Raw genomic sequence first — 15387 nt, 5'->3', positions numbered from 1 at the left:
TTTAATTTAACAAAATCTAAAATCCCAATTTTCCCTTTTTTTTGTGTGCAAGAGTTGTTTACTCTTGAACAAGGACAAGCATATGTGGAATATACAGAACCATGGCAGATGTATTTGTACTCAGATATGTGACAATCGTCACCTGAATGTTTCATTCAATTGTTTTCGCACGCTGGTACTTTATCAAGCAACTTTTAATGCCATTACTTTCATCAAGGTGTGTATGTGTGTGTGTGTGTGTGTCTTTGTTGTGGTCTAGGAAGGATGAGTATGTTCAGGAAATTTGCCTTGTTAATTCAAAAAATGTATTACCGGTAACCTTTGTGTACTCTTAATTCTCTGAGAGTTAAAGTATGCGTGCGTATCACAAATTTTCATGCAAATAATAATTTGGCCTTTAATATGGTAAATTTCAAATCAGCATTTGACACTTGGATGAACATATTGCTAAGGTTTTTGTCATTTATTATGAGTGATTAAGTCTTGGGTAGAAAGTAGAATTGAAGGTTGACAGAGCAGCGCCCTCAACAGTCTAACTAAGCAGTGGCCGACTGGTTTTGTGTGAGGCCTATCAGCTAGGCGATGTTGCCGTGAGTGTGTGGGGATTCGAATCCCGTTTGGGTTATAGTAAAAATTTAACTTCCACATCTTGGAGAACATTTGTGCATCACTAAAATCGCTCAGTGGTAGCCACCGTCAACAGGAAATTGTGTCATAAGTACGAAACCAATGATGTTAGCTTTCTTTTTATAGATATCTGCTAGGATTTTCGAAACATACTCCTCAGGCAGGTACTGTTGGTGAACTTGGTAGAAATTCAATCAAATTTGGTACAGTCATGATGATGCGTTCTGTTACATTCAGCATAAAGAATGCCTGTTACATGTCATTCAAAGTGTAACTATTGATGAGGCGTTCTGTTATATTCAGCATAAAGAATGCCTGTAACATGTCATTCAAAGTAGTTTGAACTCATTCAATACATGCTAGATATTTGAGATAAATTATTGGTCAGCTATCGTATCTGTAACACTAATGTCACTGATAAAACATTCAGAATAGCAATCATTATCAAGCTTTACAACGATAATAAGCCCATGAAAAGGGTACGAAAAGGCTCAGAACTTACACAGGCAATTCAAAACAAGAGTACTTTTGAAAATTACTTGCTGAACATCATGAACTTAAACTTTAGAAAATCGGTCACAAAATGTCAATATTTCTGATCACTACTCCCAAATAGTGTACAGCAGGAGATCAAAGCCAAGAATTCTGCCTGAAAATACATGTAGATTATTTTGTAAGTCTCCAGTGGAGGATGCATTCCACATGTTAATGCAGCGTTCTAAATGTAGTAATGATATTAAAATTCTTTTCTCATCAATAAAGTTGTGTTATCCTAGATTTGATAGAAAGGGAAACAGTCGTCGGAATTGCGCCCGTTTCTTGTTTACAAACTATGTATTTCGTGCACGATATCTATGCACCTCATCATCATAACTGCAACATAAGATGTATTATACGATGTAGATGACAGACATGTTTTAGCTTTCCTCACCATCGTACCGTGGATACAGTGTTTACATTGGTCGTATAGGTCCTATACGACCTTTAAACGCAGTTCCGACGACTATATACGTTTAAGTTAAAGAGAGTTTTACATATTAAAAGCTATCATGAAATGTATGTACAAAACACTATGTTCACCCCATCAGCTGCAGGTCAAGACATTGACGACAATATTTTATTGTTCATGCTATACTGCACTTTCCGCAGTGTTTTATGCAACAATTTTGTTGTAATAGTTGTTTACTAGTTTATGGTTAGAATAATCCAAATAAAAAGGAACGTTAATTTTTCAACGGTTACGTTAACGGGTAAGGTGAACTGATTATTAATATTTCCATCTGCCCTGACGATGGTATCCAAGCGGGTGACCGCCCTATATTCCGAGAACCCTATGTTCCGACACTCCCATATAAGGCTTCTGCTGGAACTAGTTTTCCGGATGTTAAGTCCTATGTACAATGTAATAAATAAATATTTAAAAAAGTTTTCCATATTACTGTAGACGTCGGACCTTAATACTTCAGTGATACTTCACCGCCGCTGGTCGGTGTTCTCCAATTCAAAAGATTCGTGGTACAATAGACGAAATATCGTACAAGTTTGCATCGGAATATAGATTTGATTCATTCCTGTTGATCTATATTTTATGATCTACTCTTCCGTAAAATAATGGGGGGTTTGACCTTGAAAAAGCGATTATTGTGTCATATTTGCTAAACAAAGACCACACTGCATTTGGTTGTATTGCAATACAGTAGAATCCACATCATCTCAACATATTTGTATCATAGGGACACCCTCATCCGGATGAGAATTATGAAAAGACGAGAGGGCAATAGGGCCTACAGTTGAGAGTTGCATCCAGTCTGTAAGCTACGAACTGAAAAGCCGGTACTGGTATAAGGTATCGAGGAAACATTCGTTCAATTAAGATATTTTACAATACGTAAACTACATTATATTGTTATATGTTGATTCGTTCATAGTTACTCCTAGGACTCGTGTTTTGTTTCTTTCTTTTCTTTTCTCTTTCGATTGTATTATGTTATTTCTCGCAGAGCGTGATCTCGCGAAAACAATCGTTTTTATCAAATTCACACGGCCGAAGATATAAAAGTCACCGTTTCTCCAAGTCGCAAGTACATATTTTTGCTTTGATAATCGGGCAAATAAAGACGTTCTGTACGCAGGATATTCCGTTTTTAGAATCGCCATACATAGCTGTACGAGTTTATGTTGTGTCGTGCCTTGTATGTACAGTATCAGATTGGACAATTATCAAAGCAAATACAAGATGTGTCTATTATGAAAAATCCTTGGAAATTTACGAATATTTTATTTGCGTTTTGGTAGTTTTACATTGAAACAATGTCAAGGAAATAACTTAAAATTTCCTGTTTGTTTTATGGTTCCTATTTGTTAAATTTGTTTATAATTTTACATACAATATCTTCAAGATACTGAACTTTATATATGTCAGTATCTCAGCTATCTGCATAGACGGGTTGTACTCAAATAAAAATGGAAGATCAACGGCCCAGATGAAATCCACATCAAAAACCAGCAATCTACATTTGGAGAAACCAGTCACGAGAAATGGATGCCTTTAAGAACGTTCAGAATTATACAAAAAAAAGAAAAAAGGAAAAAGGAGCTTCTGACAATCAATCATGTAAGGAATCAATTTCAACCTAAGGGAGCCGTCATTATTTACGGCGGGGGGGGGGGGTCGGAGGAATTTCATCGGAAACTGAAATTTTTGGTAACTCCCCTCGCCTACCATGACTAATTTGAGTACCCCCCTCTCTAACACAACAATTTTGAATGACTCCCACCTAGAAAAGTTAAATATCAATACATTTATTTGTAAAAATTTACAAAAATACAGCATTACTAAAGACTTTTCAAATCCTGCTGTACCTTTCAAGCACACGGTTACATAGAGTATCCCGATTTTTTCTTCAGAAAAGACCTTGTTCCAAATCACATTAATTTTTTCTAAACACTGTGTTTTGGGTACAATTTTGAAACAACGGCTCTTTTTGTACATTAAAACTTTTCCTGCCAAGTCCATATTTCACCACCAGGTCAAGATGGTTAAAATTAATGAAACACAACGTATTCCATACGATGTATTTAACATAATACTGTACATTTGAAGGCTGTTGAAACATAATACTGTAAAGTTGATTTTTTTTGGACAAAAGATGCTATAACATACCAAGCCAAGTGGGTGAAAATACATCATGTTTTGGCTCAATACCGCTTTTTACTGACTTGGCTGATGGGGAAGTAATACAGTTATTACTGTCTGGCAGGAAAAGGGTTAAAATTGTATGTTTTTAAATGGGACCGAAAATACTTAAATAGGGTAGAAATGTACACCTGCCCGCTAAATACGGACTTTCCGACAGCATTTTACACAGTTAAATATCTTTTGACACTATGTGTCGGAACATAGGGGTGAACCAAACGAGATGAGCAGGCCGAGGTATGTCATAACCTTTGCATCTCATGTAGGTCAGGTGACAGGCAACAGCACTGAATATTCAAAATGCCATCTCTAAATTTGATTATGCAAGTACCGAAGTGGTCGTGTCATCTTACAAGGATTTGATTGGTCCGTCTGGCTCGGCTGGGTCAAAATTTAACATATGAATAACGCGTCACTACATCTACTTTTGACAGCCGGCCGGCGCGCTCAGACGAAACTACCATCTCTCTTGTCCGCCTTTCCTTTGATTATTTCTATCGCGTGGCAACCTAGGCTCGGCGTGAAGAAGTACATCAAAATAGGTCGAATATACCCAGAAGACGGAACGATAATTCAGCCGAGAATCCGGTACGTTTTATTTTAGTTGAGCATTTGCTTTGTCCGTTGCTTGTTGCCTTGCCATTTTGTAGTTGATTCAACGATCATGCCGTACATCTCATGTTTCAGTTACCCTTTTACGGGACGTGCTGCACATGTACCCACATCCTACTCCTAGACAAAGTCTAATGGATGGCGTTGATAGAAAAACACGATCATTTTATGCAGCCAGATCGAGTCTCGAATGAGATTAGTGTATCACCATCACCTCATCAGCTCTGTATGTGACGTCGTATAGTTTACCGAACGACTTAAAAATATCGACCTGTGTCTGTTGTGACATCCTGTGTGGTACTAGCCGCCGAAATTGTGCCGGTCCATTTGTTTGACTACAGATGAGCATGCAAGTTTAAGTAATACAGTTATGTTTTACCAACCAGCTGCAGTTATCATTCGCGCAATACCCTAGTCCCATCACTCAAGCTCTGCAATATTCCGCGTACCTTATTATCAGGTATGGGGCATCTCGCTTCAAAGCCCATTGAGCTGTAGGGCTTCGTACACGTGTACGTGTTACAGTTATGAAACCATGCAGCCGGCGGCGTGCCATAGACTAGTACACATGGTTTGCGACGTGACACGCCGCACAATTTGAAATTTCGAACATTCCGTGCACAACAGAACTGATCACCCTTGTGATGATTTGTGTTAGAAATCGTAGACTAAAACAGGTCAGTACACGTGGATGACAACTCATCAGTGGCAAGATCTTTTTATAAATTACAGCTGTTACTATCCTTCGGGTTACCCGCGTACCACACGTCAGCTCTCGGCATGTCGAGTAGGCAGGGTACCACAGAGCAGTGAAAGATTCATAAATATAATATTCCAGAGACATTTCCGCTTTTAAAGTTTCAGTCCGTACACGTTTATATTACTGATTTGCCATCATGTGTATAGGTTCATGTTGGTGATGTTGATGTTTTGTTTTACCAAGACTGGAACTAACAGAGAATATTGTTTTCAAACTGGAGGATTTCTTTGAAATTTTATCTGGTCGTTTATTTATTAGGGTTGGACCATTTGATGTTCGCAGGGGTGGTCAAATCTTCAGAAAATATTTGGGAAGGAAATATTTTGTTTTCCTGCTCTGAAAGCATAGTTATATTTATAGTCATAAAGTATATACATTACAAAATATGATAATGAAATAATGGTGCATCTCTTAACATCAGTGGTATGTTTCCATTCAGCTCACCAACAGCCACTAAGGTATTTAGCTGCAGAAATACTAGTATTTGAATTTTAATCCCAGAGCAACTTGTACTAACAGTGGGTTCCGTGTTTTGAATTTGACAAGCTGGAGAAAAAATCAATGATTTGAAGATTAACTTAAGTGATATTATTTTCAGTGAGAGTGCCTAATCATTTCATCACAAACATGTAGATAATTTGCCCAAATCTAGGCATGATTTTAATATTACAACTTTTCATTGCAAATCCCTATTAAAGGGAGGGGCCGTTCTCTCAGCATTTATGTGTATGGTACCCATACAGAACAGGTCTGTTGCTATGCACAGCACAAGCAAACATCCCTTGTGCATATCCAAAATTTTAAAATGGAGGCTGTATGGAAATTGGTCACTGTGGCCAGAGCTGATCCATAGAAAAGACAGAGGTTTTGAATTTTTGTCAATTTAGAAAAAGGAGTGTTGTTGTTAACAAATGAATTCGGTTGTTGACATACACGCAGGCAAGGTGAACACACCCTATGTTTGACATTTCGCGGAGTAGGACATAAAACTGTGTTGACCAACAAAACGAAAACATTTGAAATATACATCAAAAGTTGCCGCTTATTCAGCTTTATCCCTTTTATTGCCAGCCTGTCACTTCACAATCTGTCATGTGATCAGTAAAAAGCTATATTGAGCCACAACTTACACATATGTCACATGCTGATTATGTTATCACAGCTAGAACTATAAAAACTATTTATAGTGTCCATGTTTTCAGGAACCTTTAAATGTTCAAATCTTTGTTTAAATGTGATGTGTGATAATGTATGGGATAATTTATGCGCAATTACTGTTTGAACTGTCTTGATTCTGATGATTAAGTATAAACTTAGCAGGATACTTGTATTGTAAGGCCAAGGGTTCATAATTGATCATTATTGTGTTGTCCCAGATATTGGCGATGAATGTCATGCATATGTGAAGTGAATGAATGCATGTTCATAGTTCATCAGTTTTGTTGTTTTCCAATCACTGCAAGACTTTGCCAAATAAACTCTTGTTACTTTCCCTTCTTTATATAAGAAGCAGCTTCGGCTGTGGTCACCACTTGCAGTACAGCATGCTGCTGTGTTTGAAAAATTTAGATATGCACAAGGGATGTTTAGATATGTTGTGCACAGCAACAGACCTGATGTATGGGTCCCATATGCATAGCTAAGATGAGCGCGCCCCCGCCTCCCCTTAATGTCAGCAGATGCTCATCTTGTTCTGGTTGAAATGAAAACAATACTGACTAGTGAATCATGAGAAGTATGAGTTCAAAAAGCTCTGATAGCATGATACTGAATGAAGATATAATGTATGATATGAATCTGAAATTACATGTAAAGGACTAGTGATGTTAACTTTTGACAATATTTTCACCATTTTTATTTTGAACCATAAATCCTTGTTCTACTCCCAAAAACATGTTGATATACACAGTATTCAGCTTGTCAACTCAGTCCATGATGTGTAAAACTGCATTGTTATTGTTGAAAAATGATTTCTGGTCCGGATTAGAATTCAAATGTAAACAAGTTGCATTTTGCACATGTATACAAACATTAAGTTGACAAGCTGAATAGTGGGTGTTTCAACATTCTTTGGGAGTAGAATAAGAAGTTACAAATGATATACAAAATAACAATAATGAAAAAGTCATCGAAAGTTAGTATTACTGACCCTTTAAAGAAGACAGGGTTTCTAAATTAGTTCACAGCTGAATAACGATTACTATACTCCCACAGTTAAAGTAACAGTGGTTAAGTCTAGAATCAGGGTTTGCATTAGTATTTTACAGTCAGAACTCATAACTAAAATATGACCATTATCAATAAATAATATGTATGGTGAAATCCATAATGTCTTATTTACATAACAATAATGATATTCACAAGATGCTTTTGTGACTTTTTAAACAGGATACAATAAGTAACATTTTCAACAGGAAATGATATGATATAACTATAAAAGATCGGAAGTATCAGACAAAAAATACTATTATTGAAGGTAGAAACAATAGGTTATTGTGGCTTCGTCAAAAGTCAATTGACAAGGTTATGCACTGGTGATACCAGCAGTAAATGTACTGGTGCTGGTGGTACAGAGTATAGAATAGGAAATTAGTGATTTGCATACACTCTGAAAGTTTTTGTTCATCATGGCCATATTTCTTTTTGAAGCTTTTTTTATTTTCTGCTTTTTGAAAACCATTATTTAATGTCTTTTAAAATGCAAGACATACCGACAGAGGCGAGATCATATATTATCTGTGAAAATCGTTATGCGCAGTCCCCCAGTCTATTTGTTTTGGATATTGTAGTTGTGACATACCGGTATGGCAAAGGCAACACTTGACTACATTCCCTCCGTGACTAGACCAAGCACCTCCAGCTACTAGACATACCTGGTATTGTAGTAGCTTTCTTTGTGCTTTGAAAGGCATCACCCTTAATTGCTGTGAAAACATAGACAAGAATGGTTGCCTGAGCTGAGTTGAATGTGTGAAACGTTAGATTGAATTCTTTTCTGTCACGGAAGCGATTTTTCTTGAATATCATTTTGCAGCCTGTAAGGTCAAAAAATATTACAATTTCAAGTTCATAACAAGGCACAATATTTAGTGTAATAATTGATATCTGAAAAATGAACTTCCCATGTTCTAACCATAAAGCACTGAGGAAATTATTGATCAAATCAAATTGAAAGAGAGGCGATAGGTAACGGGTAACTACAGTGGAATTTCACTGATCGTAAATAATTTACATATAAGTACATTCAATTTGGCAATTATGAATTCTGATCCTCTTTAATTGTGTGAAACTCAAGGAATGTTGTATTGTACCATGGTATATAATGCCAGAGTGTCAATTGCAATTGAAGTCATTATTTATGTAAAATAAAAAATTAAATCCAACGCATAAACCATGATTATTAGTACTTTGAATGTAAATAATGTAATCTGTCAAGATTCTATAAATTGTGTACAGTTTTGTTTGTGGTTTAACCTGTTCACCCCCAATTCCCTGTATTCAGGTCCACAATCACCATTCATAACAATGGGTTTGGATGAATCCATGGTGGTGAAAGGTTTAAATGTCTAGACAAGATATTGATGAGTATCTGATAATTTTCACTTTCATATTACAGGTTAGGATAATGATGCAAGGATCCTGAGTTTGTAGATAATTCATTAAAAAACATTGAATTTTACCCCATTTTGTTCGATAAAATATCTAGACATACAAATATATGTACATTTTAACTAAACCCAGTATAGAAATGTAATGCTGTACCAAGTGTTTATGAAGGTACACTGTATACCCTTTACAAATCTTTTACCTCTGGTCACCATACTGTACGTATTGTTGGTTTTACAAAGTTGACAAAAGACAAACCAACTGGCATTTAGTTTCAACAAGAATGCTATTGAATAACCAAGGTATTCCATGTGGTTAGGACTGTTTCCATGTGACCTCAGTTGACCTTACCTGGATTTGTTGTTACAAGACAAGTGCTCTCTGCTGTTCTGCTTGGGTGTAAATACTTGCCATTTGAAATAATTTGTGTGCCTCTGTAGTATCCTATGGCAACGGTAAGGGGAGAACCATTTGATTTTTTTTTGGGGGGGGGGGTATGGAGGAAATGGGTATTGGAGCAAATTTGTTTTTCCTGTCACAGTGACAGCAATTTTTTTTCTACTGTCAGAGCTGCATCAATTTTTTTTCAAATGGAGTAGCAATGCAAATTTTTTTCTTTGTCATCAAGTTTGTGATGCGTTGTCATTATTTACGGCCTGAAACTCAGAAATTTCGAGTGACACCCCCCCCCATCAACCATGATGAATTTAAGTAACTCCCCTCTCTAACTCTGAAATTTTGACTGATACCCCCTACTTAGAAAAGTTAAAATATACAAATACATGTATTTGTAAAATTTACAAAATACAGCAACAGTAAAGACCTTTGAAATCCTGATGTACTCTGGTAGACTATTGTCAGTTATCTCATGATGTTCAAAAAAGGTGAACCCATCAATATGAAATTGCAAGTCACAATAAAATAAAGATATAAAAGCTCACGCAGTATCTAACCATATAGTATATTGTTTAATTTGGATGGGTGTTATGACAGGGTTTTCACTAGGATATCTGACCGGGCAGAATTTGAAAGTACAGGGGGGGGGGGGGGGGACACGCGAGAGGCTTAGGGGAAAGTGTCACAGGGCTTTCCCCTATCTTGCATGGAAATTTTTCAGATATTGATGTGTGCAATGATGCAGTCTGATGCAATCTGAGAGGTGTTTTTAATTTTTTTACTATGTGAGACTGTTAGAACACCCCAAGGGGGAGAGCACGAGAGGGGGTTTCCCCCTCTCGTATTGGAAATTTTGGGAAATTGATGTGTTTAATGGTGCAATCTGAGAGGAGTTTCAGGTTGTTTTGCACTCAGTAAAACTGTTTGAAAATGACATTGAACACTGCAATATTTTTTCACATTTTATGCATGATCAGTGTTTGTGTCACAATATTCAACAACCAAACAATGGCAATACAATTTGTGAAAAACAGTTGTTTGCCAGAGACAGAAGATAAATAAATATACAGGAATGGAAAATCTGTGACCTTCTTGTGTCATTTCTCCAGCTGCCAGCTTCTAATGAAAAGCATGAATATGGTATGTTTAACTGTAAAAATGGTCATTGAACTGAGGTAAATGAAAACATGTTTCTGTGATAATAAAGGATGAATTCACAACAGTTCAGTTGATGTGAAATTGATGTGCGCCACGGTGCAGTGTAGTGCAATCCGATAGGTATTTTAAATTTGTCTTTTACCAGTAAAACTGTTAGAAGAGCCAAGGGGGGAGAGCAAGAGAGGGGGTGCCCCCCCTGACTCGCATTGAAAATTTTGAGAAATGGATGTGTGCAATGGTGCAATCTGAGATGTGTTTCAATTTATTTCGCCAAAAAATTGAGTAACCCCGCCCCCCTTCTTCCTCTCCACATTTTGAGTAACGCCCCCTGAAGTTTTCAATTTTTTTAGTGACCCCCTCCCTTGTATTTCATTATATTTGTTGTTCCTCAATTTTTCATTGTCAACTTGTACATCTTCCTAATATATTTATATTGAGAGAATAATATATTGATTTTAACACTAGTTTATTGACTCCTGTCTTGTGTTTTAAAATTTTCACAATTTACAGAAGTCAAAAAGTCCCCTTTAGATAGTGCCTATGCCATTGAGATATTGCAACAGAAATCCTGAAATATGATTTCTTGGGTCAGGAAAGGGAAGGAAAACATTGAGTGCACTGAGGTGTAAGTAGACCTATGTAGTGCATGCTCATATCATAAGTGCTTGTGGTAAAAACATTTGCGCCGCATATGGCGGCGCGCCGGCAAAGAATACATGAGAATAGGGTTTCCAAATTTGCTAATTTCTGGTGCATTGTGACAATTTTTTTTTTCACTTCTGTCTGTTATGACAATTTTTTTTTTCTCAGGCCATGGCAGGATCAATTTTTTTTTTCTTCTATCTCACCTGGCGACAAATTTTTTTTTCTCAAAATCCTCCATACCCCCCCCAGAAATCAAATGGTGTTCCCCTAAGGACGTAAAAAGCATGCTTTACAACATACCATTGTTTCAGCTTTGTTTCTGCTATTCGACAGTAATGTTAGCTGGATATACTGTACTGTATATCATATGTACTCATCAACAGTTATCATTCCCAACTTCATGTTTGCAAGCACTTTGCATTTGTGTGCCTAATATATGCCAACGGATGCATGTGCAGGTGTGTATCAATACATAGGTTTTTGCATTGTTTGTCAGAAAGACAAATAGCCAAGGTGTAGACTCTCTCACAACCTTTTGCTTTGGCCCGGCTCAGCCATCAGAAGCCAGCATAGCTGGCGAGGCCAGGGCGTCACCAACCCATATAGGCTACACCAGCCACAGTGTGTAGCCAGCAAGGGGCTGTGAGAGAGTCTAGCCAAGGACTTAGGTGATACACCACACAACTCAAGACCGCTCCTTTTGACTCAACTCTGAAGAAGATTTTTCCCATGTACATGTGCTAGTATTACTATAGTATGGATATGACTCAAAGAAATTACAAGATATTAGATAGTCCGAATTTGACTTAGAACGTGTCAAAAGTCAATGCATTTTGTCAACTTATGAAGTAGTTCATGTAAGTTTGAGTTACATGAATCACAGGATGGGGAGGTCACTAGGACAGTGACAGTAAGTTTTATATGTAAAGGTTTCCAAATTTCTTCTTTATATTTTTCACATTTAATAACTTTTTAATGACAAAACATCACTCAGTTTCCATGGTAATGTGATGGATCTGAGCTGATTAATCAAATTTATGCCAAAACACCACAAATTCCGGTTTGTCGCCTCAAAAAACCCATAAAATTTTGTGACTTTAACTTAACATTGTCACTGTGTGGTATAATTGAAATAATACAAATTCAAGTGATATCATATCACATAACATTGACATGCCGTCTGTATGGGTCAGTCAGGCCAGATAATAACAGTTTGATATCAAAACTTCCATGTTCAAAAGTTGAAATATCTAGATCGTCAGACACACTGGTATGCGGTTTCTATATATGTATATCAAATTTTGAGTTTGAAATATGACTTGCATGACTTAAAGATTAAGAAATGTGGATATTGTATGTCACTGTGGCAAACTAACAATATAGGTCAGCTTTGCATATTCAGAGTTTTCAAGCTATATTGATTTTCTCAGAACATTTATTTTGTTGATCTATGGGCTCACTTGAGGCTTGCTGGTAACAGTACTGTACAGGTCAAAATGTTGTACCACCCGGTACTGCTGTAGCAAAAATAATCGTTGAAACTGTCCATCATGACATCACTTCATTTTGAAACCAATGTGGTTAGAGCTACTGTGCTTATGCGATGGAAATCTCAGAAATAACAAAATGCAAGTATGTATACGGTTAATGTGGTGTGACATTAGGTGAGGTTATAAAAGTTTCGTTGAATCCCAATAACACAGGATATCCTACGTCGAATCATTTTGGTCATCATTTCTTTGAGTGTGAATAAACTACAATGCTTTTTTCAATCTGGTTATGTTGTATTTTGGCAAGCCATGTCTTGTTGTAATGGGGGCAAGTATCACAGCTATCTTCGTTTTATAATCTTAAATTCTAATCATGGTAAGGGGTGTGTAGTTCACTAGATAAGATACAAATTGCTGAAATGAATTTTGCTGATTTTTAGCTTTCTTCTCAAAAAGGCCTCAAAATTATGCCGTTCACTTTCTTGAAGAACGTTGATATTATTCCTCATAATACATCCACATTTTAATCTTTTCTTAAATATCTATTAGAATCCCTGCTTTCTTTCTTTCATCAAATAATGTAATTTGTACATTAATGAATACAAGTACATCGGTGGGAAAAATAGTTCTGTTCTACAATTTCTGCTTTTATGCACTCATTATGCCCTCAAGGCCATAAATTTATTGAGGAAATTTACTTATGTGTAAAAGGAAACAAAAAGGGATATGTGCTTCCTTAGTCTGTAGATTTGATTAAAAATATGACAGAATAAATTTTTAATATGGCCTGATTTGATATACATTTTATGAAAATGCATTTAGTAGAAGTTATGATTTCAAAAGACATCTTCATTCCATGCAAGTGTGCTATTTAATCATACCGGTATGCTGTACACATTTCACTTTCTTGAAGAATGCTGATATAACTCCTCATAAAGAGATTTCTGTCAGTGACTAACCATGTAAAATTCCAGACTTAAAAAAAAGGGTGAAATATGAAAGCACACAAGTAATGAAAATTGTGATGTCAAAATTCAAATTTTAGTTAAATGATAAAAACGACGCATATTCAGCTGATTTTAATACCTGTTTTCAGAAACTCAGCGTGTATAAAAAAAGCATTGAGTCATATTGATTACCTATTCTTAGGATCATTTTGTATGCATGTATTTTAGCTTCTATAAACAGCCATCAATATGAAATGTGAGAGCTTATAATTGAAGCATTAGGCTGACTACAAAATAATAATTGATTGCGTGCTGTACATAGTACTTCTACTAGTTATTAGAAATCACATTCTAACCTTTACGGTACGACACACTTCAGCTACCGGTATGATCATCAACTCCCTATAGATCTACATGTGTGTGCCACATACCGGTACTTTGTTTGATCTTGCAACGAATCTATGCCCTATGTCAGTTGCTGTTGTCAATCCTGTCCTGGTTTTCAGTTCAAACAACTGTGGCAGAAACACAAATATTTGCTAAACTGGTAGCCTCGGCAAACATCATGGTACCACACTGTCAGAATTCTTGACCTCATTCTTAGGAGAGGGTAGACTGGCCCTAGTCGCATGGTTTTCAGTGTTTTTGGTATGGTTCTGGAAAGTTGGTAAATGATTTGGGAACCCCTGTTTCATTTCTGCTGTCCCTAAATCTGATTGCATTGATATACCAATGGGGAACCCTGATAACATGACTGGGGAACCCCAGTAACATTAACCAAAGACCGGCCTAAACAAAACACTGGTTTGTCTTGGCAGCACTTATTGGCGGGCCATCGCATTCACCCCACAGTCTACGTAACAGCCACTAATGCGACAGTTCTGTTAAAGTTTATTCCTTCAGTTAACTCGGTTTTGATTTTTTTTAATATGCCCACAGACTTGGAACAAGTCTAAGGAGAGGGCTTAAATGATGGAGTTGTTTATTGTAGCCATGGCAACAGTGAAGAGGGGCCCATCACGTTGGTAAAACTTGTCTTTCATCACAATACACCAAAGACACATTAGTATAGAGCTGTGAAAGCTAGATGTATACAAAGCAGTGTTGTGTCTCAAATAGATCATAGTGGTGTTTGTACATGTATCGTAGTACAATATTTATTTCCATCAGTGCATTTAGAATTCACTTCTCAATATTTATATTAATATTCTACATACGATGTACGAAAATATTTATCACCTTGTAATATAGAAAGCTGTCACAACAAAGTATTTAAGTGGGAATCAACTCTTGATCCCAGATACTGAACACACCCATGAATACCCGGTACGTTTGCTCTTCATAGAAGTCAAAGTAAAATCCCTCAAAATGAGGTCCAATAAAATCTGTCTTTTTTTCAATCTTTTGTGTTGTGAGATATCGAAAGCATTTTTAATTCACAAAATACTGCACAAGGCACATATAGCACATATGGTGTAACATTCAATCTTATCAACAAAAAGGCAGGGAATTGAAAAGACGTTCATAGCAAGTTGCATTCAGTAATTTCTCTTGAAGGGATTGGTTCGTCGTAACTGCACGTGTGCAACTTTCTTGTTTACAAAGAATGTATTTCATGCATGATATCTAGATACATGTCAGCAACATAGCTGCTATATTTAAATGTTACGATATTTATGTTAACAAACATGTTTTAACTTTCATCAATTGCCAACGTACCCGAGATACAGTATTTACATCCGTCGTAGGGGTCCCTGGCAACCTTTGAGCAGAGTTCCAACAACCCCTCCCTTTAAAGTTTAACTCCAGTTGCTGAATCAAAGCTGACACCATGAGTTATTCTTCCCAGCTATATTGTCCCTATAGCTGGAGAACTGCATATCACAATAATATCTGATCTTTGCATGGTTTCCTGTGTTCATTGTTGAGTCTCTGGATGCCTGAACGCAA

General features: G+C 36.6%; 1 protein-coding gene across 1 annotated transcript in view; it reads left to right on the top strand.

Moving 5' to 3' along the window:
- Nucleotides 1–4120: 4120 nt before the first annotated feature.
- Nucleotides 4121–15387, top strand: part of LOC139116062 (mitochondrial glutamate carrier 2-like) — a 30303-nt gene continuing 19036 nt past the window's right edge. The window contains exon 1 of the mRNA XM_070678574.1: nucleotides 4121–4411. The gene's annotated coding sequence lies outside the window, so the exon portion shown is untranslated. The remainder of the gene's footprint in view (nucleotides 4412–15387) is intronic.

This window comes from Ptychodera flava, chromosome 2 (genome assembly GCF_041260155.1).
Source record: "Ptychodera flava strain L36383 chromosome 2, AS_Pfla_20210202, whole genome shotgun sequence".
NCBI classification, from domain to species: Eukaryota; Metazoa; Hemichordata; class Enteropneusta; family Ptychoderidae; genus Ptychodera; species Ptychodera flava.
The sequence above is the reverse complement of the archived record's forward strand: the minus strand, read 5'-3'. Positions and strand labels throughout refer to the sequence as shown.